This window comes from Pleurodeles waltl, chromosome 3_2 (genome assembly GCF_031143425.1).
Source record: "Pleurodeles waltl isolate 20211129_DDA chromosome 3_2, aPleWal1.hap1.20221129, whole genome shotgun sequence".
Lineage (NCBI taxonomy): Eukaryota > Metazoa > Chordata > Amphibia > Caudata > Salamandridae > Pleurodeles > Pleurodeles waltl.
This window is the reverse complement of record NC_090441.1, coordinates 161,934,565-161,959,133: the sequence shown is the minus strand read 5'-3', so window position 1 is coordinate 161,959,133 and position 24,569 is coordinate 161,934,565. Positions and strand designations below refer to the sequence as shown.

General features: G+C 47.7%; 1 long non-coding RNA gene across 1 annotated transcript in view; it reads left to right on the top strand.

Moving 5' to 3' along the window:
* The first annotated feature begins 5,069 nt into the window (after positions 1–5,069).
* Positions 5,070–24,569, top strand: part of LOC138286627 (uncharacterized) — a 61,993-nt gene continuing 42,493 nt past the window's right edge. The window contains exon 1 of the long non-coding RNA XR_011202025.1: positions 5,070–5,154. This is a non-coding gene — a long non-coding RNA (uncharacterized lncRNA). The remainder of the gene's footprint in view (positions 5,155–24,569) is intronic.

Here is a 24,569-nt window from a genome sequence, read left to right as displayed (position 1 = left end):
ATCCACAGCTACCCTTAGAGAGCCTGGCATCTAGACACTGCCTAAACTTCACTAATAAGGGAATCCTGGACCTGGTATAAGGTGTAAGTACCATAGGTACCCACCACACACCAGGCCAGCTTCCTACAGCTCTCCACTCAGCTGTCTTAGGACAGCTGGGTGGAGACCAAACACAGGCCTTCAGGGCCTGAAGGAGCATCTGGCCAGCCCTCTCCATCCAATTCAGGCGCTTCTCTCATGCTGATTAACAGCATGAGAGCAGTGCCTGGATTGGTCAGGGGACCTCCACAGCAGACTGCAGTTTGCAGAACACTGAGGAGGACGTGCAGCTGTCGGTAAGTACCTTTTATTTTAATTTAACATGGGATTTTGGAGGGAGGGGTTGTTTTACTATGGGCTTTTGAGGGAGGGGGATTATTTTCTTGGGATTTTGAGGGAGAGGGTGATTTATCAAGGGCTTTTGGAGGGAGGGGTGTTTTATTTACTTTCTTGGAAAGTGGTGGGGCACTTTGCTCATCCCACCATTTTAAAAAGTTACCAGCACCCCTGATAGGCAGCCTGCCACCCAAGTTGGGGAAGCTGGGACAGCATCATGAGAGACTGCCCGGGATCAGATTGAGGAGGATATGAGCGTCTCACCCCATCCGACTATCCTCTCCCTGCCTCACTAAAGAACACAAGGCAGCAAATCAAAACAGCATATAAACTTAAGCAAATTATGCAGCTTGTGGAAAACACCCACAGTACAGAGTTCTGATTCAGCAGGCATATTAAATTCATGTTTAAACATTGTTTTTCTGATACCATTTAACATTTAGCAAGAGATAATAAAATTTGCATCTACATATGTAGGTTTGCCAGAGGCATCTGGTAGCTGGCAAGATGAACGAGTGGGTTAAACATTCATCTGCCTACCATGATGTGGCTTCCAGGCAAGGCCAGCTCAGCACTGCAAGGCTGATAAATCGAGTGCAGTTACAATGATTAATAGCGATGCCAGTTTTTACTGCACTGAAAAAATCAGCAAATACTCATGGGCATAACACAGGCCCCTGAAGCCCCTGTGGCCCTAACTCAAGGGCCCACAAACACTTCAGGGGTCCCCGCATTTAGCCCATGGCCAATGAATATCTGTGAGATATGGGATGCACAGTGGCCTCTAGTCACATTCTGCAGAGGGTGGGGGCATCACTTTGTGCTATACCACTGGAAATATTGAGGTATCAACCTAAAAATAATATTGCATCCACTACACCAGTGGTTCCCAACCTGTGGTCCGGGGGCCCCTGGAGGACTGCAAAGCCTCCTCAGGGTGCCCCCGGCCGCTTGGAAACTTTAATAATAACAGATTAATTTGCCAGCTTTCAGTAATGACTCGTTGGGGGTCCCCGGATTCCAATAATGATTCAGTGGGGGTCCCCGGATTCCAATAATGATTCAGTGGGGGTCCCCGGGTTCCAATACAGATAAAGTGGGGGTCCACAGAAGTCAAAAGGTTGGGAACCACTGCACTACATCCCCTACCATTACACAGTCGAGGAAAGTACATATTTACCTTTCTCAGCTCACCAAGACTTAACCTTGCGATGCAGTGATGAGGTTGGTGTTCTTGTCATCAATGTATCACAAGCAATACAGTGGGGGTATAATTCAATCGTTTCAGCGTACCACAGAGGAGTAGTAAGTGCTATATAAATGTTACAATACAATATAGCAAAAAATCACCACCAAAGAGCACAGGTAAATCACAGTAAGGCAGTAACACACAAAACCCCAAGTAAAGGTAATTCATTTCTTCTGTAACAAAAGGTTCTATTTTAGAATGTACTGAACACAGGCTTCTATTCTGCATTTTTCGTCATGCCTTTAGTTACATTAGCATAAAGCAAGATGTCCCATTGGCCAGATCACGTTGCAACGCTGTGTTTTGGAAAGTGATGGGAATGATTTGCGCCATGCCACATTTATCAGTCCAGTGCAGTGAGAAGAGGCCGGTTGCAATGATTTGTAGAAATCCTGACTCATCAAACTTCACACAGAAGGTTTCTGTCTTTGTGTTTTTGAAACCAGTTAATAGTAAAGAGGTGGGTCAGAAAAAGCAGACCTCCATCTTAGTTCCGAAAAATATGCTACTCACCGCAAAGCACTTCAACGCCTCGTCATGGGTAGGAAGCGCTACATAAATACCTTCTACAATTACAGTTACGATTTCTGCATTTTCAAAGTGGCAGGATTGCAACACGTGACCACTGTCGGGTGGGGGCAGTGCCGTAGCAAGATAAAAAATGCCATTTTGGGAAAGGACCTTGGTGGGCACATACGTCTGTGTGTGGGACCAGTGTTGGCCTCCACCATACCCACAGTTCTCATTCACACAGTGGAAGTTTCGCAAACTGCCCCATTGTGTACCAGGGGCCAGATGTAACAAAGCTTTTTGCATTTGCAAACGGTGTGAATGCCAGTTTGCAAATGCAAAAAGCCCTTTCAGAATGTATCAAAGGCATTCCGAATGCAATTTTAAGGAATCGCTAAAATAGCGATTCCTTAAAATTGCGACCCTGTTTAGAGAGTCGCAAATTGCGACTCTCTAAATAAGAAATCGCAAACAAGGAATCCTTATTTGCGATTTCTAAAGCACATGTATGAAGCAATTCCTTAATGCGAATTGGGCATTTAGGAATCGCTATTACCACCAAGTTGAACCTGGTGGTAACCATGTGCAAATTTTAAAAATGCATTTAAAATGCATTTTTAAAATTTACATGTAAAGCACACATGCCCTTTTTACATGTGTACACCTTACATGTTGTTAAAAAATGTTTTGGGGTGCAGCAGAGAGGGCCTTAGGCCCCCAGAACCCTGGACTTTGCATTTCCCAAAATTGCGAATTCCAGTTAGGAATTCGCAATTTGGGACATGCAAAATATTCTCAAATATGGGCCAACAGTCCCATAGATGCGAATGAGGGCTGTATCGAAAATTTGCGATTCGGTAATAGCATTTGCAATTTTTAAGAAATCGCTATTACCGAATCGCAAATGTGATACATTGCATTTTGCGAATCAGAAATAGCAATCTCTTAAAAATCGCTATTTCCGAATCGCAAAAGGCTTCTTTCATACATCTGACCCATAGTTACCAACTGGCAAGGACAAGGGTGCATTAGATGCTTTACACCCACCTCATGTCTCAAACTATTGATGCATTTCGTTGCAGAGCACAAAGAAGGGGGGCTGCTTATCTGCAATGAAGCACAGTGTTGACACTGCAAGCCTCAGACATTAGAAAATTAACAGTTTTAAGTAGCAAGCGGCATTGCTTCTCGATAAATAACTGTTTTGCCCCTGCCCCGCCCCACCCCACCCTTTATCTCATGGGAGAGGCAGAATCCACAGTCACCCTCAGGGAAATAGACAACAGCAACACCCCTTTACCTCACCTACCTTTACAACTCTGCTAGTGTTACTCACATGTTTGTGCTTACAGTTAGAAGGGTGCAGACCCAGGTGTCTGGCGGGCGGTTACACACAAATGTCATCTTAGTACAAAGGTGTCAGCGGTGGGACTAGACAATCCCGTACATTTAGAGCATGTTTACACAGTTAAGGTTGTTTTATACTAGAGGGTCATTGGGCTGGTCTGTGGGGTGTGGGTATCCAAAGGTTGTGACAGAGTAATAACTGGTCAGATGGTCGGTCTGTGTGGAGTAAGAATCCAAGGGTTGCGACACACTTATAGAGGTTATGGTTTGCAGGCCCAGTTTTTCTCATTTGGAAGGTAGATTTTTACTGAGAAAGGAAGAAGTGCCTTTGAACTGACAAGGAAGGGTGTCCTAAGGCAGTCTGAAGAAGCAACAACTTTAGTAGCGTGGGTCGTGAGTGATGCCACACTGTAGCTCAAGCTCTCTCAGAACCTTGGGCCAGGTTTCCAATAGGATCACAGTAGACCGTACTGGACCACCATCAATGGAGGACGCAAAACTTCAAAATGAAAGTGCCCACCTTCATGTAAGGATAGGGAATGGTGCCATGCCAATGTACAGAATGAGAAACTCGGTAACTGGTGGATAAAAGATATTCTAGGAGGTGTTTACTTTTCTCTGCTGCTTCGGGCTTTGTGCCAGCATCCACAGCTGAGAATGGACCTTGTCCAGTTGACACGTACATCACCTTCACAGCCTTGTGAAGAACATCCCACTCCTGGCACCAACTAAGCAAATCCTCTCTGCACAGTGCTGAAGGCTTTAAGTGGGATGAAAAAACTAGGGAGGGGGGGAGGCTTAAAGGGGCAACAACTGACATTACACCTAAAACAAGACAGGACTACTGTTTTTTTCAGTGGTTGTTAGTTGCAAAAGGTACACAAGTACCACATGGCTTTGGTTTATATAATACTGAAAATGCTTCAGTTCTGAAATGATGAGGCTGAACTAACTATAACGAGTCTCTCGGAACTTACATCAAAGGGGGCGCAGGGTGGGACTGCTGGAGAGTTAAGATTTGTTTTTTCATTCTGAGGGTGACGGCATAAATGGAGAGTCCGATAGGAACCCGTCTCAGCACCTGCTTTTTTATAATTGCCGGTGCAGGGCACTCTCAGGACCCGACCTACTTAAAACCCTGGGAGTCCCCCCTACAACTATAGCTGGCATCCATCTCCATGGCTTCAAGGCACCATGCTTGAGTTCTGATAAGAAATCACAGTTAACCAAGAGTGTCAGCCCATTGGCTTCAATGGAAACAGCCCACAATGCAACTCTCAGAACACATTATGGTTTCAAACGTGGGGTCTGCCACAAGGCACAAGGAGGACATCCTACCTGCGACCCAAAGGCCCTATCACTCGCACACAAATGCGTCACAATGCCAAAACAACGCAGTGATCCACACGAGCGCCTTGCAGACAAGTTCGCTCAGAGGCACCCCAGGCGCTATAAACGCCCTGCTTCTGATAACTGGTTTTCCCTTTTTAAACAAGAGTGAGTCATGGGGTATTTATAGGCTCGCCGCAGGTCGCCAGGATTTGAAATCTATTGCAAAGGTCGCTCTGGTTTTTTAGCCGGCTTCTGCCCTGGAGCGTGTTTGCTGTTTGCCTGCTGTCATGCCTGTCACGGCGATAAGAGAATAATGTAAGGTAGCGCACCACGCCTCTGAGGTGAGTGGCGAGGCGTGAGGTACTTTCTCTCGAGTCACGCACCTGATTTGCATTTCTGCTGCTCTCTCGGCTCCCTGGCTGGTCCTCACTCGTCGAACAGTTAATGGAGGCGCGGGCCTGGCAGGTGTGTGTGGTGTGACTGCATCCACGCCCGTGGCACCCTCTGGCTTTCCACGTCACTGCGCCACAGCGTGGGCTGGCTTGCCACATCACTGAGCCACAGCGTCGGCTGGTCTGCTGCTGGGGTGCACGTGATGTGAGAGTCTCCATCGCATGGGGGAGCGGGGGCGTACCTTGGGCAGTTAGTTTTTGGAGGGGTGGGGTGAGCTTCAGATTTTGCAACAATCAGGCTGGCATATAATGTTAAAATGCACTATACGACTAGGAATGAGCATGAGAGGGGCCTAGGGCCAGCGGGAAGGGAGAGAAATACGAGTTGGTAAGAGTACCGAGAGAAAAAGACACAATATCTTGTAAAATAACCAAACATTTTTAGGACTTTCAAAAGAGAGCGAGAGAGAATTGTGTCTGCCTATATCAAAAAATTCCTGGTGAAATCTGACAGACACTTCACATTATCCAAATGAAAACACTTGCACCCACCTATTCATCAGAAAACAGTGCTTAATTTGAGCCGGTAGTTTCCAGTACGGGGTACCGGCACTTATTTTTGAGGAGCAACACTTATTTTTTTCTGCATAAGGCATTTAATGCGAGCAAAAGACACATATGGGAAAGATAGAGGAAGAGAAAAATGGAAAAGCGCCACAAAGGGAGAAAGCCAGGCACGGCCGGTCCTTTAGGGCGGAGGGGCCACCCCCCACCTTTTGCCTCTCATGAAGAGTGTCTGTCAGGCTGAACAAAGGTCAGCCTGACAGACACTCTTCATGTTCAGGTCAGGCAGCCAGGAGCAAACATACGTGATTTGCGCAGACTCCTGGCTGCCTCAGCTGAACTTTGCTGGGCTGAGGAGGTCACAGCTCCTATGGGCGTGACCTCCTCGGCTCAGCAAAGGTGCCTCGAGGCCCTCCCCTGGATGACGAGGAAAGCGTCACCAATTGACACTCTCCCTGGGCGTTTCAGGTTTAAGCCCTGAAGTGCCCAGGGCGAGTGTCAATCAGTGACACTTCGTCACAGAGTGAGGTGGGGTCAGCAGTCTCACTGACCCCATCCCACTCTGTGACGAGGCTGGGACTGAGGGAAGGCAGCAGTCCCAACACTCCTGGGACCTCCGAGGCTGAAGGTAAGTGTGTGTGTTCTTTTAAAATGAATGTTTGGTGCGTGCGTGCATGTTTGAATGTTATGAGTGTTGTTAATGGATGTGCGTGCGTGTGTGTGTGAAAGAATGAGTGTATGTGTGATCTTTTAAAATGAATCTTTGGTGCATGCGTGCATGTTTGAATGTTATGAGTGTTGTTAATGGATGTGCGTGCGTGTGTGTGTTAAAGAATGAGTGTGTGTGTGATCTTTTAAAATGAATGTTTGGTGCGTGCAAGTTTGAATGTTATGAATGTTGTTAATGGATGTGCGTGTGTGTGTGAAAGAATGAGTGTGTATGTGCTTCCCACCGGTCCCCCTCCCTCCTAAAGCTGCGGGCCACCACTGGAGAAAGCAGAAAGCTGCAAGAGTGAGCTGAAGGGGCAGGAAGTGGTTGTAAATGGATTAAAGAAGCCTGAGATGGATTCAGGATTACGTTGCCTCAGTATTCTGTGCTCACACATTTACTTGCAGCAGCCGCGTATTTTAGAGAACAGCTTTGGGCGCGTTTTTATGTACAAATTAAGCACTGTCAGAAAATACATTTATTACAGGGATGTAACACCCCAAACACCACCCTCCTCCTTGAAGATACGCCCCTGTGGGGGAGGAGCATAGCTGGGTGATGTGTTCATTGGGGAGCAAGAAACACCATTAGCCTGGCCCCAGGGAAATATGCTGAATTCGTCCAAGTGTTGTTTGCCAACACAATTCAGCAGCACCTGCATGTTGTCTTCTCAGAGCAGCAATGTTGCAGGTGGTGAAGAGACATTTTTTTCTCTTCCAGCTTGGGCCCCAAGCATCTAAAGGTCCATCAGCCTTTTTTTGTTGCAGCAGATTCCTGGCTGGGAGCTATCTGCAGCCTCACACCTAGATGCCAATGCAACAGGAAACAAAAGAACACAGCTTGTCATCTATTCACAAATACTTGAGACAAACTTAAGGGATTTGGCCGCAGGTCTTTGACTTTGCGCAGGCCCTGTATGTAAGAGATATGCATGCCCTGTGAGAATGTCAGATGTATCAGTATACATGAGTATTTACACGAATAACAATTTAAATAGCGCTTTATGTTTTAAAAAAAATACTTTTGTAGCTCTACTCATCCCACTGTAGGTTGAGCGGTTTACATCACGCACATGTATTATAGACTGACATTAAATCATACAACTGTGTAGTTTTAATCAGTATACAGGGTGTTACATAAAACAAAGAGCGTCTCAAGGTGTAGGAGTCACACATTGTCTTTACTGTTAGGGATTATAATGTTAAGAATGCATGGCCGGAAGAAAAACAAACTCAGGATTTAAAATGTAACGCAGTGCTCGGTGTTGTCCTCTTACTACCCAAAGAAGTCCTTTTTACAGCATTATAATAACAGATTTAAAAAGTCAATAAGGTTTTCCACCCATGTCTTGCAGTTTGCATGCAGGTCCTTGCTGCTGGTTCATCGCTCACTGTGCTATATTAAGATTGCAATTTATGAACTGCAAGTAATAAAATGTCTCTGTGCCAAAGTCAGTGACCCACTTACCCACCTACATAACATGATAATAATCTGTCTTCCGCATGCTACACAATGGGCTTTCTAGGAGACACATTAACCTCTATGCTAGTTTAGGAATCAAAACTGTGACTAAACAAAATACAGGTTTCTCCAACAAGTGCTTTAGCCACCAGAGTTATTTTACCATCATTATTATTCCCTGAGATTTACTGGGCAGACAAAGTTCTCTGCACTGATGCTTTAACCCCATAAGATGTTTTAAAATACAGCCTTTGCAACCAGTTAAGGCAGAAGAGTTACGTTTAGGTCTCTCCTCTGTGCCAATTTCTTTGTGACAGAGTTTTTTTTTTTTAAATAAGTGTTTAAGTTGACTATCAGACTGCTTTTCTGACTCTGCTCATTGTGACTCCACCAGCTTGACCCCAATTTATGGGTTCCCAGGGTAAAGTGTTTCCAACTCCAGCAAGACTCTTCTCTGCTAAGACATTCCCACTGCTAAACATCCTGAACTGCTTTTCCTTACTTCAGCATCAGTTATCTCAACAAGCTTACTCCCCAAACATCCAGCCTCTGCACACTACAGTCAGGACCGCGCCGCATTTGAAATAAATTCCCCTGCACTCTTGTTCCTAAGATCGTGCAAGCCATCGCTCTTAGTAGCGTGAGCTCTCTCTCCATTTGCCTCTGTGGGAGTGACATATGCAAAAATAACAAAGTACCCCATTCAACCTGCTACTTATCAATGCCTTATCTGTGCCACAGTGGGAGGAAGGCCTTCACTGCACAGAGAAAAATAGATCCCTCCCTGTGCATGCGCGAAACGTCACGTGCCAACGCGTCTGCTATAGATTCGCTACACTACACAACAAAGCATTTGTTGACCCTCTCCCTCCCCCTCCCACATACCCCTGTAGAGAGAGCTGTTGGCTTGCCTCCACCTGGGTCCCTCAAGTAAGTACTGCGGTAAAGGCAGGAAAGTGAGGCAACCAGTTTGCCAAATACTTCTCCAATTTTCTCATATTTTGAGAGACAAAGGCTCACTAATAGGCTAGTAGCATACAAATTAAATACCGTGAGTGGCAAGTACCGCATGAGCTGTATCCCGAGTCGTTTGTCATGTTTTACGCTTCCGCCCTCATTCTAGATCCCACATTACATGTTTAGGGCAAAATTTCCAATACTTGTGCAAATAGAAGTTTGCACTGGTATCTGTGTTACAAGATGTGCTATTTATGAAACCCTTCCAGTTTGTCCGTGGTAGATTCCAATGTGTCCACCCTACCAAAATGTATCAGAGGAAAGGCATACAAAAGCAGAACATGCAGAATTCAGAATTTTAAATACACAGTTTGAATGTTATGCCTCATTTTGAAGTTCAAAACTAGGGGCAAAAGATCTTTGGCACATGTGGTAAATGCCTTACTTTGCTGTCATGGTAGTTAGCACATATGGTAAATAGCACTTCATCATATTCATCATATGCAGCATATTGTGGAGTAGTTATCATATGCCCTCTTCTCCCTCCATCTTTATTCTTCACTACACCACCAACTCCTCCTTAGTAGGACCCTTTAGAACCATGGCCCTAATCAGAAAGCTTGGCAGATGGGGCACTCCGTCACAATCATGGCATATATCGCATTCACTGTATTGCAGGTGTATTATAGCCGATAATGGATGGGATATTCACTACATTTTGATAGAGCATTCTGTGCGCCAGACTCTAAATAAGGCACTCTTTATGGTGGACATTCCATGGTTCCACTCCTCACAGCTGCTGAGATGCCAGTGGTACTTGAGTTGATAACTATATAACTCTATGCCACACACACTGTTTCACCCAACATGTAACGAGGATATAATTGATATCATTTTAGGTCCTGAGTGCTGGCTGCAGTTGTACAGTTTTTGGGTGCATTACCTACTCCCAGGGGTGAAGCCTACTTCTCACCATGTAACTTAAGCACAGACCTTTGGTAACAACTACACTTTATGTTTATTTTGGGCTTTTTTGTTCCATAAGTCAAAATCAAATTGATAATTGTGAATATTCGAATCATAAAAGCAGTGAGGCATTTGCGATCATCTTGGTTAGACCTGTGGTTAGAGTTACACATAGATGATCATGAACATCTCTTTTTACAAATGATCTGTGCAAGATGAAGGATGGATGCTGCTCATAGAAACAATAAGGGCATCATATCCCCTTCATGTGGTCCGGGCATCTTTGTTTGCGATAGGCAAGGGCTCATATATACTATATGTTTCTATATGTATATATGGGAGCAACACATGGCAGAAGAGCGCCAAGTGGCACAAATCAGCAGTCCTGAGCCATTGTTGTGTGCAATAACTATTTTGCTCTTAAGACTTATAAAAGCGCTGGATTGAGGCTTCACCTTCTTGTTCTAGTATTGAATTTTGTGCTGGAGCATATGCCTCAAGCACCACTTTTTTCTTTTCTTCCAAGGATGGGACTACAAAGACGCCAGAACAAAATTATGGATGGCCCAGAAGAATTTTTAAGAGAGACTTTTTTTGCCAAAGGGCTTTGCTCCTCCTCATTTCCACACCTTACACGCAGAGTCTTTGGCTGGATTCCAATCTTGGTCCATCCTCCATCTTAAAGAAAGGAAGAAGTAAGATCAGAAGGAGATGGAGCACATGGACGACCAGTTCCTATCATAATGGAGTCATGAAGGAACACCAGGGGTGGATGCACTACGCGGACCATGTCTACACAATCAGCTCTGAGCGTAACGGAGTCCTGAGAGAACAGCAGCGGGGGATGCAGCATGCGTCCCAAGTCTACACAACCAGCTCCCATTGTAATGGAGTCATGAGGGACCACCAATGGTGGATGAGGCACGCGGACCTTGTCTACACAACAAGTTCCAATTGTAACAGAGTCATGAGTGATCACCAGTGGGGAATACAGCACGCGGACCATGTCTACAGGAAAAGCTTTCATCAGTACTGAGGGACATGTCATCACCAGGAATAAATGAGGCTGGAGAGCCATAAGAGAGGCTCAGGTTTAAGTTACTGTTGCTCTGAAATGGATTTCACGTCACTGGTCAGCAGCTGGATGTTTCAGGCAAGTCTATCTGCATAGAAGGACTTAAAAAGCCACATCTTTGGTTGTTCCTTAAAGTAGAAATCTACAGTTTGTCTGTAATACCACTACAAATCCACATTGAAGGGAACACCCAAAGAGTATGTGTCATCCTATTCTAAAAGGGGCAGCTGAAATCATGGCAGGGCACACCTTTCCTTCCAATGAAGAGGGACACTGTCCATGAACTACTCGATGTGCAACAAAGTGGAGAGACGGAATCAGTTGGAAGCTTCCAGCTGAGAAGTGGCAGGATCCCATCTTTGGCACCTGCACCTGTAACCTGTAGCAGGGGTACAAAACAGCACAGGTTACTGTCTGACATCTTGAATAGTGTAAGGTTCAGGAACACAAGCCACTCGACTGAAGTGAGCTGTAAGAAGCCAGCAGTGTGACAATACTTCCTGTGGCCACACAGTGGTAAATACATAAACAAAGGTGTGTTCCCAAACGCATCACAAATACAGACACTAGATATATGTCTGTAGGAAAATGCCACTGTTGGCATGGTCACCCCCCACTTTTTGCCTAGTGTTGATGCCAGCTTTGACTGGAAGTGTGCTGGGACCCTGCTAACCAGGTCCCAGCACCAGTGTTCTTTCCCTAAAACTGTACCTTTGTTTCCACAATTGGCACAGCCCTGGCACACAGTTAAGTCCCTTGTAAAAGGTACCCCTGGTACCAAGGGCCCTGTGGCCATGGAAGGTCCCTAAGGGCTGCAGCATGTATTATGCCACTCTCAGAGACCCCTCACTCAGTACATGCACACTGCTTTGCAGGTTGTGTGTGCTAGTGGGAAGAAAAGACAAAGTCAACATGACACTCCCCTCAGTGTGCCATGCCCACAAACCACTGTCTGTGGCATAGGTAGGTCACCCCTCTAGCAGGCCTTACAGCCCTAAGGCAGGGTGCACTGTACCACAGGTGAGGGCATAGCAGCATGAGCACTATGCCCCTACAGTGTCTAAGTCAATTCTTAGACATTGTAAGTGCAGGGTAGCCATACTGAGTATATGGTCTGGGAGTTTGTCATTACGAACTCCACAGCACCATAATGGCTACACTGAATACTGGGAAGTTTGGTATCAAACTTCTCAGCACAATAAACCCACACTGATGCCAGTATGGGATTTATTGAAAAATGCTCACAGAGGGCATCTTAGAGATGTCCCCTGAATGTTAGCCCAACTGCTAGTGTAAGGCTGACCGGTCTATGCCAGCCTGCCACTTCCAGATGAGTTTCTGACCACATGGGTTGAGTGCCTTTGTGCACTCTGTGGTGAAGGTGCTTCACACCTCCCCCTGCAGGAACTGTAACACCTGGCGGTGAGCCTCAAAGGCTCAAGCCTGGTGTTACAATGCCCCAGGGCACTCCAGCCAGTGGAGATGCCCGCCCCCTGGACAAGCCCCCACTTTTGGCAGCAAGTTCAGAGGGATAATGAGAAAAATAAGGAGTCACCCCCTCAGCCAGGACCACGCCTAAGGTGTCCAGAGCTGAAGTGACCCCGCCCCTTGAGAAATCCTCCATCTTGCTTTGGAAGATTAGGACCAGTAGGGATAGCGATATGCCCCCCCTCCCCAGAGGGAGTGGGCACAAGGAGGGTGTAGCCACCCTCAGGGACAGTAGCCATTGGCTACTGCCCTCTGACCCTAACACACCCCTAAATTTAGTATGTAGGGGTGACCCTGAGCCCAGTTCTTCAGATTCCTGATGACCTCAAGAAAGAAGAAGGACTGCTGAGCTGAAAACCCCGCAGAAAAGAGAAGGAGATAACAACTGACTCGGCCCCAGCCCTGCCGGCCAGTCTCCTGCCTCAAAAAGCTGCAAGAAAAGAAGCAACGCGTTCTGTAGGACCAGCGACCCCTGAAAAGCCTCCAGGGGACTGCCTGCATCACCGAGGACCAAGAAACATCCTTGGCCAGCGGACCTGTCCAAAAAGAAGACAAATAAACCATCTTTAAAGGGACTCTCACCTCACTCCAGAAGCATGAGAGCAACTACTCTGCACCCGATGGCCCCGGCCCGTGTCCAGAGAAACCAACTAGCCAGAGAGGATCCCCTGGCGACTCCGATGACGTGTCCACCCTGGTCTGACCTCTCTACACCCCCACGGCGACACCTGCAGAAGGAATCCCAAGGACCGCCCTGACCGCGACTGCCCGGGACGAAGATATCCGTCGCCTGGAGAAGCAGTGCACCCACAGCCCCCAGGCCCAAGAGAAACCGACCACCGGTGCACCAACTACCATCAGGCAGCCCTCACCCTTGCTCAGTCGGTGGCTTGTCCAAGAGCCCCCCCTGTGCCCTGCTTGCAGCGCCTAAGTGACCCACGGGTCCCTCCATAGAGTTCTATTGAGAACCCAACGCCCTGTTTGCACACTGCACCTGGCCGGCCCTGTGCCACTGAGGGTGTGGTTTTTGTGCCTACTTGGGGCCCCTCCAGTACTCCTCCAAACTCCCCTGGTCTGCCCTCCGACAACGTGAGTACTTACCTGCAAGCAGACTGGAACCGAAGTACCCCCTGTCTCCATAGGGGCACTCATTATTTTGACTCCTGTTTGACCTCTGTATCTAACCGGCTCTGTGTTGCTGGTGCTGGGTGTTTGGGGTTATCTTGAACCCCCAATGGTGGGCTACCTATGCCCTGGAGATTGAACCCGTAAGTTTGTTATTTGCCTCAAAAACTGTACTTTACTTACCTCCCCCAGTAACTGTTGAAAATTGCAGTGTCCACTTTTAAAATAGCTTTTTGCCATTTTAAAGAAAAATGTGTACATTGTTGATTCCATTCAAAGTTCTAAGTATTACTGTGTAAAGTACCTTTCATTTAATGTACTTACCTGCTAAATGAATCTTGTGGTTCTAGAAATAAATGAACAAAGGAATATTTTTCTATATAAAAACCTACTGGTCTGGAGTTAAGTCCTTGAGTGTGTGTTTTCACACATTGCTTGTGTGTGAACAACAAGTGCTTAACACTACCTTTTGATAAGCCTAACTGCTCGACCACACTACCACAAATAGAGCATTAGTACTATCTATTAGTGCCTCTGTCAAGCCCCTTGGGGAACCCCTGGACTCTGTACACACTAGGGGCCTCATTATGACCATGGCAGACGGCGGTAAGCTGGCGGTCGGTGTTCCGCCAACTATTATGACCGTGGCGCAATAGCCACGGCCATACCGCCGGCCCCTCCACTATACCGCCAGGCTTCTGTGTGGCGGTCATAGTCCGCAGGGCAGCGGTGCAAGCACCGCTTCCCTGGGGACTATGAGTCCCCGACCGCCAGCCTGGCCACGTCGGTAAACACCGCCATGGAAAGGCTGGCGGTAAGGGGGACTTGTGGTGCCCCTGGGGGCCCCTGCACTGCCCATGCACTTGCCATGGGCAGTGCAGGGGCCCCCAGGCATAGCCCCGTCACGCATTTCACTGCCCGAATTTCGGGCACTGAAATGCACAATGGGTGCTACTGCACCCGCTGCACATCAGCATTGCCGCCAGCTCTATTACGAGCCGGCAGCAATGTTGATGTGACTTTTCTGCTGGGCCAGCGGAAAAGTGGTAATAGGGAGCCAGAAATACCACCAGCACTGGCGGTATTCTGGCTCCCGCAGCTTCAGCGGTCTTTTGAAATGACCGCTGAGGTTGTAATGACGGCCTATATCTCATTTTGATATAGTATATACAAAGCCAGCTTCCTACAATGTCATATGAGACAGATGGTCTCTGTCCTGTGGGCAGGATCAGTACAATCTGTGGAGCATAGTAGTGATTCACACTGTGTTGACATACGTTGCACTCTGTTGGTAAAGTAAATTCATGGATGTATTGGACTCCGTACTATTGTTATTTAATGTAGTATGAATTTTTAAAATTGAGTTATGGTTGACACACTCAGAGTTTTAGTTGCAGTGTACCCTCATAAGCCGCCATAGAGGAGTACAGTAGAAACGTGGTAAGCGGAGTGGAGCTCAGTGGAAACATGGTAAGCGGAGTGGAGCACAGTGGCAGCTTGGTAAGTGGAGTGGAGCGCAGTGGAAATGTGGTAAGTGGAGTGGAGTGCAGTGGAAATGTGGTAAGTGGAGTGGAGTGCAATGGAAGCGTGGTAAGTGGAATGGAGTGCACTGGAATCATGGTAAGTGGAGTGGAGTGCAGTGGCAGCATGGTAAGTGGAGTGGAGGGCAGTGGAAATGTGGTAAGTGGAGTGGAGCACAGTGTAAGTGTGGTAAGTGGATTGGAGCACAGTGGAAGCGTGGTGAGTGGAGGGCAGTGGAGAGCATGGTGAGTGGAGCGCAGTGGAAGCGTGGTAAGTGGTGGGGAGCACGGTGGAAGTGTGGTAAGTGGAGTGGATGCAGCCGAAGCATGGTAAGTGGAGTGGAGCACAGTGGAAGTGTGGAAGTAGAGTGGAGCGCAGTGGAAGCATGGTAAGTGGAGTGGAGTGCACTGGAATCATGGTAAGTGGAGTGGAGTGCAGTGGCAGCATGGTAAGTGGAGTGGAGGGCAGTGGAAATGTGGTAAGTGGAGTGGAGCACAGTGTAAGTGTGGTAAGTGGATTGGAGCACAGTGGAAGCGTGGTGAGTGGAGGGCAGTGGAAGCATGGTGAGTGGAGCACGGTGGAAGCATGGTAAGTGGAGGGGAGCACGGTGGAAGTGTGGTAAGTGGAGTGGATGCAGCTGAAGCATGGTAAGTGGAGTGGAGCACAGTGGAAGTGTGGAAGTGGAGTGGAGCACACTGGAAGTGTGGTAAGTAGATGATCACCAAGACTGGCATCAGCCTGAACAAGGCACATGAAGCTGGCCTGGACTTCATGTACACTACAGATGCCCCAAGGCTTGATAATGGAGATTTCCAAGCTTTTGTGTTCATGTACGTGTGTGTACCAAGTGGCTACAGAGTAACAGAAGAGAAAGGGGACAGTTGGGCTAGTCTCTGGACAGGCACAAAACACCAGTAAATAACATACTTTAGGGTAGTGCATTAACCGCAGAGAATCAGCTTGAAGTTCTTATGCTGAAACACCCATATTTTTTTGACTTTCACTACTTGCAGATAATCTAGGCACATGTAGCATACACATATACAATAGTGTGAAAAGTGATAAGGTGCTTGCTCCACATGTTTGCACTACTATAGTCCGAGCTCGCTCACCAAGGGCACTCCGAAGGAAAGGTGCTGATGTAAATGTGCAGGTGGCACAACCACTGCTGAAGACAGCGGGTGCAGAGCAGCAGTAAAGTGATGTGAGGGTGGAATCTGCCGCACCACACTCAAACCAGTGGAGTAAAAAAACATGACGGGCCCCCGGCATTGAGGGACCTCAGAGATACTCATAGCCTTGGACCACAAGGGAGGTGGCCCCTGTACCAGAGGGGCTGCAGAGCCCTATATAACACCATTGACTCAAATAGACCTACAACTGGGCTAGTGGCAAGGCCGGCCAGGACACGAATTGAAGGAGTGTGCGGGGGAATGAGAAAGATTCCGAACTATAGACCAACCTCCCTGAGTAATGCTGAGGCAGGCTGAGTAGTAGAACATGCCTTGTTGTAAAAACAGCTGTTTGGAACACTGGTACTTCAATGCTGATTTTCAAAAGGACCTGCCCGTTCAAAAAAGAGAGTTCGATGCTCTGGTTAGAAACACCACAAAAATAGTTCCTTGCCTAAAAGAGCAAATTGCTATTTGGAAATAGAGGCTGATTAGGGAGGCAGACAGGTCAGTGGATTCACACGTGAAGTGATACACATCTTCAAACTCCCCACTTCAGGCTTGAAATCTCTTCTTCTCCTCAGTCATATTTCATCAGTGTGCCAAAAAGTTGTTATGAATCCCAGCTGGAACAGAAACCCCCATGCAGCAGGATCTCATGCTGCGCTAGGCCCATCCTATCTCAATGCTCAGCCCCAAACGGGGGCAGCTATGTTCCACCGCACCCCAACCCAGAATTCCTTTCAGGCCTGTACAACCTCCCACTAAGAAAGAAAGATAGTTTGACTGATCAGCTTGTTGTCACACATCATCTGGCCTAGGGAGCCAAGGGTGGCTTACAGCCTGCAACACTTCCATTCCAAGAATAAAATACGCATTGTCAACTTTGTCATAGACAACCTCTCACATGTGCATTAGTGGCTGAGCCAAAGCTCAGCAGGGCACAACCAGAAACTATGACCTTAGTGTTTGCAAAGACTTTGGACTGCTGTTTGGCTAGCCTGTTTGGGAGCTCCTCAAAGTTCTTCAAGCAAGAGCGGAGACCTAGGAGGCATCTTCCACTCCGATCTGTCTTCCATTCCGCAAATAAAGTAATCACTGAGGGCCTGAGTTAGAGTTTGACGGAGGGGTTAACTCTGTCACAAACGTGCCGGATATCCCGTCAGCCCTATTACAATTCCATTGTATCCCATGAAATCGTAATACGGCAGATGGGATATCCGTCACGTTTGTAACAGACTAACCAGTCTGCCAAACTCTAAATCAGGCCCTGGTGTTTTCCTCACATGTATCACAGGCTCAACTTCTGCAGACTCCACAGCCTATGGCTTTTCTGCCTGCGAGGGGAGGAGACTGCAAGGAAATAGGACACCTGGCAGGCTTGGCCCCCTCGCCCCAAAAACAAGGATCCCACATACAGGAACATGTCGCTACCCTCAGATAACTTAAAAGTAAAGTTGGTTAAATAAATACAAAATAATTGAAAATATGCAAGAATTTGTGACTAAGGGGCTCATAACGAACCCGGCTGTTCAGACCGCCATGCTGGCCGCAGTGGAAAATACCGCCACTGGCATGGCGGTCTGAACCACCATATATTGAACATGGGAGGGCCACCACAGGCGGCCCTCCGCCACCTCCCGGCTACCGCCGCCAGGCAGCCTGACAATGGCGGATATCATTATCCAACAGGGCACCGCTGCAAGCAGGGAAAGGCTAGCTGAAGGGGTGCTCCGGGGCTCCCCTGGGGGCCCCTGCACTGCCCATGCACTTTGCATGGGCAGTGCGGGGGCCCGTATGCAGCGCCCCGTCGTGCAGGTCAATGCCCTAATTACAGGCAGTGATCTGCACGACGGGTGCTGCTGCACTCGCCACACAGCGGCATTGACGGCGGCTCCATGTGGAGCCGTCGTCAATGTCCCGGCCCTGAATTCTGCTGGGCCAGTGGGAGGAAACACTGTTTCCTCCGGCCGGCCCAGCAGAATGTCCATTATGCGGCCGGCAGGGTCTGAAGGTGGCTGGCAGTCTATGAAAAGACCGCCAGCATGAACAGGGCGGGGTTTCCCGTGTGTTCATAATGAGCCCCATAGTATCTACTCACCTAATGCTGCGGATGAGAGGCAGAGAGTGTTTGTAACACCACAAACATTGGCCCAATCTCAACATGTTCTTCAGTTTGTTTTTAACACATGACAAATGTGGCAAACAATAATTCCTTAGAACATTCAGTGACAGACCTGGATAGTGCCTTCATGATATTTGTCCATTGCCAAGGCTCGGAAGCTCCATGGAAAGCACTCAGCAGCGTAACCATCAGCCATGCTGTTTCCGGCATGCACTCTCTTCCATAGGCCAAATAAAAATCCAGGCAGATCTCTATAAATGTAGCCTCTGTGTGGCAGTGTCCTTTTAAAGGTTTATGTGTCCCTTGCCACAAATAAATGTGGCTTTGCTCTATTTCGATATCTAGGCCTCTGTCCTGGGATACCAGCCAATTGTAATGCAGTAGTGATTGACTATGCCACATTTGGAACGTGCAGTTCTTCCTCACAATGTGTTGCGTTTTAGTTGCCTGGTATGGCGAGGCTCTCTTTTGTATTGTTTTGACTACTTTTTCTTTGTCTCAACATGAAACAGTCATAATCTGGTTTGAGTTGGGGATCGAAAAGGGCATTCAGTGTACCTATTGCGGAGTCATAATTGTGGTTAAATAATTTGTATAACTATTTTCTTGCAAAGTGCAGTAGCAGCGACTTCTTTATCATGCCACCCATCTCCCTAGTGGCTTGGAAATAGTTGTTCAGACAGCAAACCCATTTTTCCAGCGGGAGGATGGAGTGGCCAATCAATCACCCTGCTGAAGTGTGGCAGTTCCATCATGGGAGTATGTGCAGTCACCCCACTCTGCCGTTGAACTACCTCAGCCATGCGTGGCAGTACTGAATGGTCAACTTAGTCCGTTGAATTCACTCCCTGTTTTTAATAACTTATTAATGTTATCCCTTACTCACGATGCTGTGAAAGTGTGCTTTCCAAGACCTGTTTTCTTTTATGACACCAAAAAGAGCCCCAGTAACAGGTAAGTCTTGACTGTATGCCTTTTATGTATTCACTTCTTTTTCTGAACCTGCTTGGTTAGAAGTTTTTCCTGCCTGCTCTCCAAAGCCCGTTCGCTTCTGGTTTGGTAGACACTAATGCTTCTTTGCTTCGTGTCCAGTTAATTGCCCCTTCGCTGGTGTGTCAGGCAGGTGGTGCTGCTGCCCACCACAGTGCGCCTCACGTTTCTTCCTTTCACCCACTCCTGTGCAGATGAAACCACTGGTTCTGCCCACCTCACAGGCCCTTGCGGGAGCCAAGCAGCACAGTCCCTGCCCCCGCCGGAGTTCTCAGCTCTTTCCCTGCCCGAGCCTGGTAGCCTGGAGCTCCGTGCACGAAGACCAGCCTGCTTCCTCAGGTTGAAAGAGCTGCACCCAAGGGATGAGCACAAGAGCGCTCTCCCTACATGCCTGACAGGGTAGTGGGTCTGGCTGGTCTTGCATCGGTCAATGGTGGATGACTATGCGTTCACAGTCGAAAAAGTGAATACTACCGTCCTCCTTGTCACCACTATAAAAGCACCAACATACACATATCAGGTTCCCGTACCAGAGAAGAATCTCCACACATTTGTAGTACTCGCTGGGAGTGTACCCAAGATGGCACTCTCCCCTTTATTTGTCCGCTCGGCTGTGCTGGCCGTGGGGGTCACTCAATCATGATTTGTAGAGCGCAGCTCATCACCCGTGAAGGTATCCGGGTGCTGAGGATCTTGCCACAGAGGCTCAGTTGAACAGCCAGGTCTTGAGTCTTTTTCTGAATTCCAGTAGCGAGGGTGAGGTCTGGAGGTGAAGAGGGAGGTCATGCCAAGACTTGGCCACAAGGTAGGAGAAGGAACGACCTCTGCTGCGGCTTAAATGCATGTGAGGCGTGCGAGCGAGGTGGAGGAAGCGCAGCAAAGTGTTGTGGATGATTGGTAGAAATCCAAGCGGTGGTTGGTGCATGCAGCATGGCCCCCCAGAGAGACATATGGGCTTGGTGGCTCCCCACAGGTGTGAATGAGATGGCATAGGTTGTTATCGTGCAGGCTGCAGTGTAACGAAAGGTACAATTCATTGTTAGGACCAGTTTCTTACTCCACATTTACACTTGCCCTTCTTCATACAAGATGGCAGTACTTCTGGGACCCAGTATTACCTCTGGAATAAAACAAATCCCCTATAAGAACCTATGCAATAGAGCATACCATGGAAATCAGTGCTACTGCTGTGCTTGTTTCGTGGGTCAACTGCCGCATTTTGTGGCCTTGATGATTTGTCTCCAGTAGCAAATGTGGTATTACCAAATGTGGTACCATTGTGGAACTTGTTACACTGATGTCTCAATAAACTCCTGTTTCTGTCCAAAATTGTTTTTAGCAGGAAGCCACAATGAGGGCATAAGTGGCAAAAGCCACACCCTTCGTGGCTCAATTACCAGTGTAGATCCAAGGGTAGGGAAATATCACTCCAGTTTGTCAGAGCTTACACAATGACCAGGGGTTCAAAGCAGGCCAGCAGAAATGCAGGACCTCTTGGAAAGTTCACAGAGACACACATAGGCACGTGCACACTCAAGAAGGCACTCACTGCATGACAAGGAGGTGGAGGACCCCACATCTGGTCCATGGATGCTTCCTTGCTGGAAAGAGATGACTGAATGTATGAACACGCCGTGGAATGTCAGAACTAGTAGAGCAGTCTGTCTTCCTAAAACTCTTGTGATGGGGAGGACTGCCACTTAAGTAAAGTTCAGCACTGAAAGAAATAGCAAATTAGTAGTAAACTGACACAATATATAAATATGTGCCTCCCACTAGTTTGCATGGCTAAGTATAATATTCAATACACTTGTGCCAGTAGACAGTACAATAACAATAGAGTTTTCATTATTTACCTATAGCGCTGCTGCTCTATAGTGCTGGTGTTATAACATGTAGCTCCTCTACTTAAACGTCAATGTGAGTGCATGTTACGGGTATTGTTTGCCTTTAAACGCATGCTGTGAACTTTACACTGCTTCGAACACTCGAGAGCAACCCTTCTGAGAAACATTTCTGTATGGAATCTCTTGACATTCTATGACAACAAGATATGAGAGTCTTGGGGGAAAGAGAAAGGGCCAACTCTGCAGGCAGGACCCTGGGCACATGACCAGGCCTAAGGGGCCATCTGGTCTATGATGTCACAATAGGTCTCCAAACCCAACCATTTACTATCAAAGGAACATTCTGGAACGCCATTGCTGCAGGGCTGGGTAAAGATAACTTTTTTACTCGACTGGGTGGTTCTTCAAGGACCTTTATGGATAGCAGCTGTCCTCTTTCATAACCATAGGGGAGCCACAACACCCTTGGAACTATTGACCCTTGCAAGTCCTCAGTTCAGTCAAGAAGTTGCACACAGGAAGCCACACCACTATTTAGTGTCCTGGTACTAGGGGGGGGGGGTCTCAGTGATGTATGAAGAAGGGCAAGTGTAAATGTGGAGTAAGAAACTGGTCCTAACAATGAATTGTACCTTTCGTTTAACTGCAGCCTGGACAATAACAACCTATGCCATCTCATTCACACCTGTGGGGAGCCACCAAGCCCATATGTCTCTCTGGGGGGCCATGCTGCATGCACCAACCACCGCTTGGATTTCTACCAATCATCCACAACACTTTGCTGCGCTTCCTCCACCTCGCTCGCACGCCCCACATGCATTTAAGCCGCAGCAGAGGTCGTTCCTTCTCCTACCTTGTGGCCAAGTCTTGGCATGACCTCCCTCTTCACCTCCAGACCTCACCCTCGCTACTGGAATTCAGAAAAGGACTCAAGACCTGGCTGTTCAACTGAGCCTCTGCGGCAAGAACCTCAGCATCCGGATACCCTCACGGGTGATGAGCTGCGCTCTACAAATCGTGATTGAGTGACCCCCACGGCCAGCACAGCCGAGCGGACAAATAAAGGGGAGAGTGACATCTTGGGTACCCTCCCAGCGAGTACTATAAATGTGTGGAGGTTCTTCTCTGGTACGGGAACCTGATGTGTGTATGTTGGTGCTTTTATAGTGGCGACAAGGAGGACGGTAGTGTTCACTCTTTCGACTGTGAACACGTAGTCATCCACCATTGACCGATGCAAGACCAGCCAGACCCACTACCCTGCCAGGCATGTAGGGAGAGCGCTCTTGTGCTCATCCCTTGGGTTCAGCTCTTTCAACCTGAGGAAGCAGGCAGGTCTTCATGCACGGAGCTCCAGGCTACCAGGCTCGGGCAGGGAAAGAGCTGAGAACTCCGGCGGGGGCAGGGACTGTGCTGCTTGGCTCCTGCAAGGGCCTGTGAGGTGGGCAGAATCAGTGGTTTCATCTGCACAGGAGTGGGTGAAAGGAAGAAACGTGAGGTGCACTGTGGTGGGCAGCGGCACCACCTGCCTGACACACCAGCGAAGGGGCAACTAACTGGACACGAAGCAAAGAGGCATTAGTGTCTACCAAACCAAAATTGAGCAGACTTTAGAGAACAGGCACGAACAACTTCTAACCAAGCAGGCTCAGAAAAGAAGTGAATAAATAAAAGGCATACATTCAAGACTTACCTGTTACTGGGGCTCTAATTGGTGTCATAAAAGAAAACTTGGTCTTGGAAAGCACACTTTCACAGCATCAGTGAGTAAGGGATAACATTAATAAGTTATTAAAAACAGGGAGTGAATTCAAAGGACTAAGTTGGCCATTCAGTACTGCCACGCATGGCTGATGTAGTTCAACAGCAGAGTGGGGGGACTGCAAATGCTCCCATGATGGAACTGCCACACTCCAGCAGGGTGATGGATTGGCCACTCCATCCTCCCGCTGGAAAAATGGGTTTGCTGTCTGAACAGCTAATTCCAGGCCACGAGGGAGAACGGTGGCATGGTGAAGAAGTCTCTGCTACTGCACTTTGCAAGAAAAGAGTTATACAAATTATTTAACCACAATTATGACTCCGCAATAGCTACACTGAATGCCCTTTCCGATCCCCAACTCAATCCAGATTATGACTGTTTCATGTTGAGACAGTCTCAGCAGAAGAAACATAAGACCATCAACAGCTTTTACACCCATATAAAGTAACTAGCAGGCCTGGGCTGAACCCACAGTTACACAAAAACTGTGTTAGATTTCTGGAAGTTCTGCGAGGAGGCAGAATTGGGCACGTCACACTGCTTGCCCTAATTTTTTGTGCTAGAAGCTTCTTCTGTGCTATAAAATCAGCACAAACGCCATCACATTGTGTGCAAGAGGGTGCTGCTTATTTCTGCTGATTGAGTAGATTTTTAGGGTCGAGCCTGCGTCGCATGCTCTTGCGCATGCGTTTCGCTAAGCGAGATGCTTTAGGATTAAAAAGGGCTTTGAGCCCTGTCCACATAACGTCAGTGTCTTTCATTGGCTCGTGGGCTTGCCTGTTAGAATCTGCTTGATTTCATTAGTGGAAGGCATGCATACGTCATGCCTTTTCCGGTGGATAGCCCTCCTCGAGCGCATCCACCAAGTACAGAAAACATGCAAGGCTCACTGTTTTCCGTCCAGCTCGTGGACTACTTTTTCTCTATTTTCCCAGCGCGATCCCGCTTGGCAGAAGTCGAGCGCTTTACATAATATCGACCCTGTTTCACAGTTAATTGCACTTTTTCCGGTTACGTACATAATTGCACTTTTCCCGATAGATTTCATTACCAGTGAAAAGTCCGGTTAGGAGTTTACAACGCTATCAGCTCTAACACGAGCAAACACGAGACCCGTTGCATTGCAAATGCTTGTTTTACTCAAGCAGCAGCTTTCTCAGCGCGAATGGTCGTGACCTGCTGATCCCACGTTCAGAACTCTCACCAGGAAGCTTCCTGGCATCCAAAAATCACGCTAGAGAATGCAATTCTTGCTCGCCAACTTAACATTGGGGAGCCGCACACAAGAAAAAACTCCACCACGCAGCAGTTGGTAGCGTTTTGCCTAAACAAAACTCTGCAAACTCCACCGTTGGAGCAGACTTTTTTGCCCACCGCTAGTTACTAGCCAACTCCTGCACCAATGGTGACCAATCAAAGGAGGTGTGAGCCTAATTCAACCAAGGATGGAGGTTTTAAGTGCTGACACAATTGATATTACACCAATCAGGCATAAGACTGCAGGACATAGCAATATTATGAAGACCCACAAACTGTTGAACAGCAGAGCAGAAGAAATGGAATTCACACTGGCAAAGAGACCGGCACACCCAAGTGGCACCA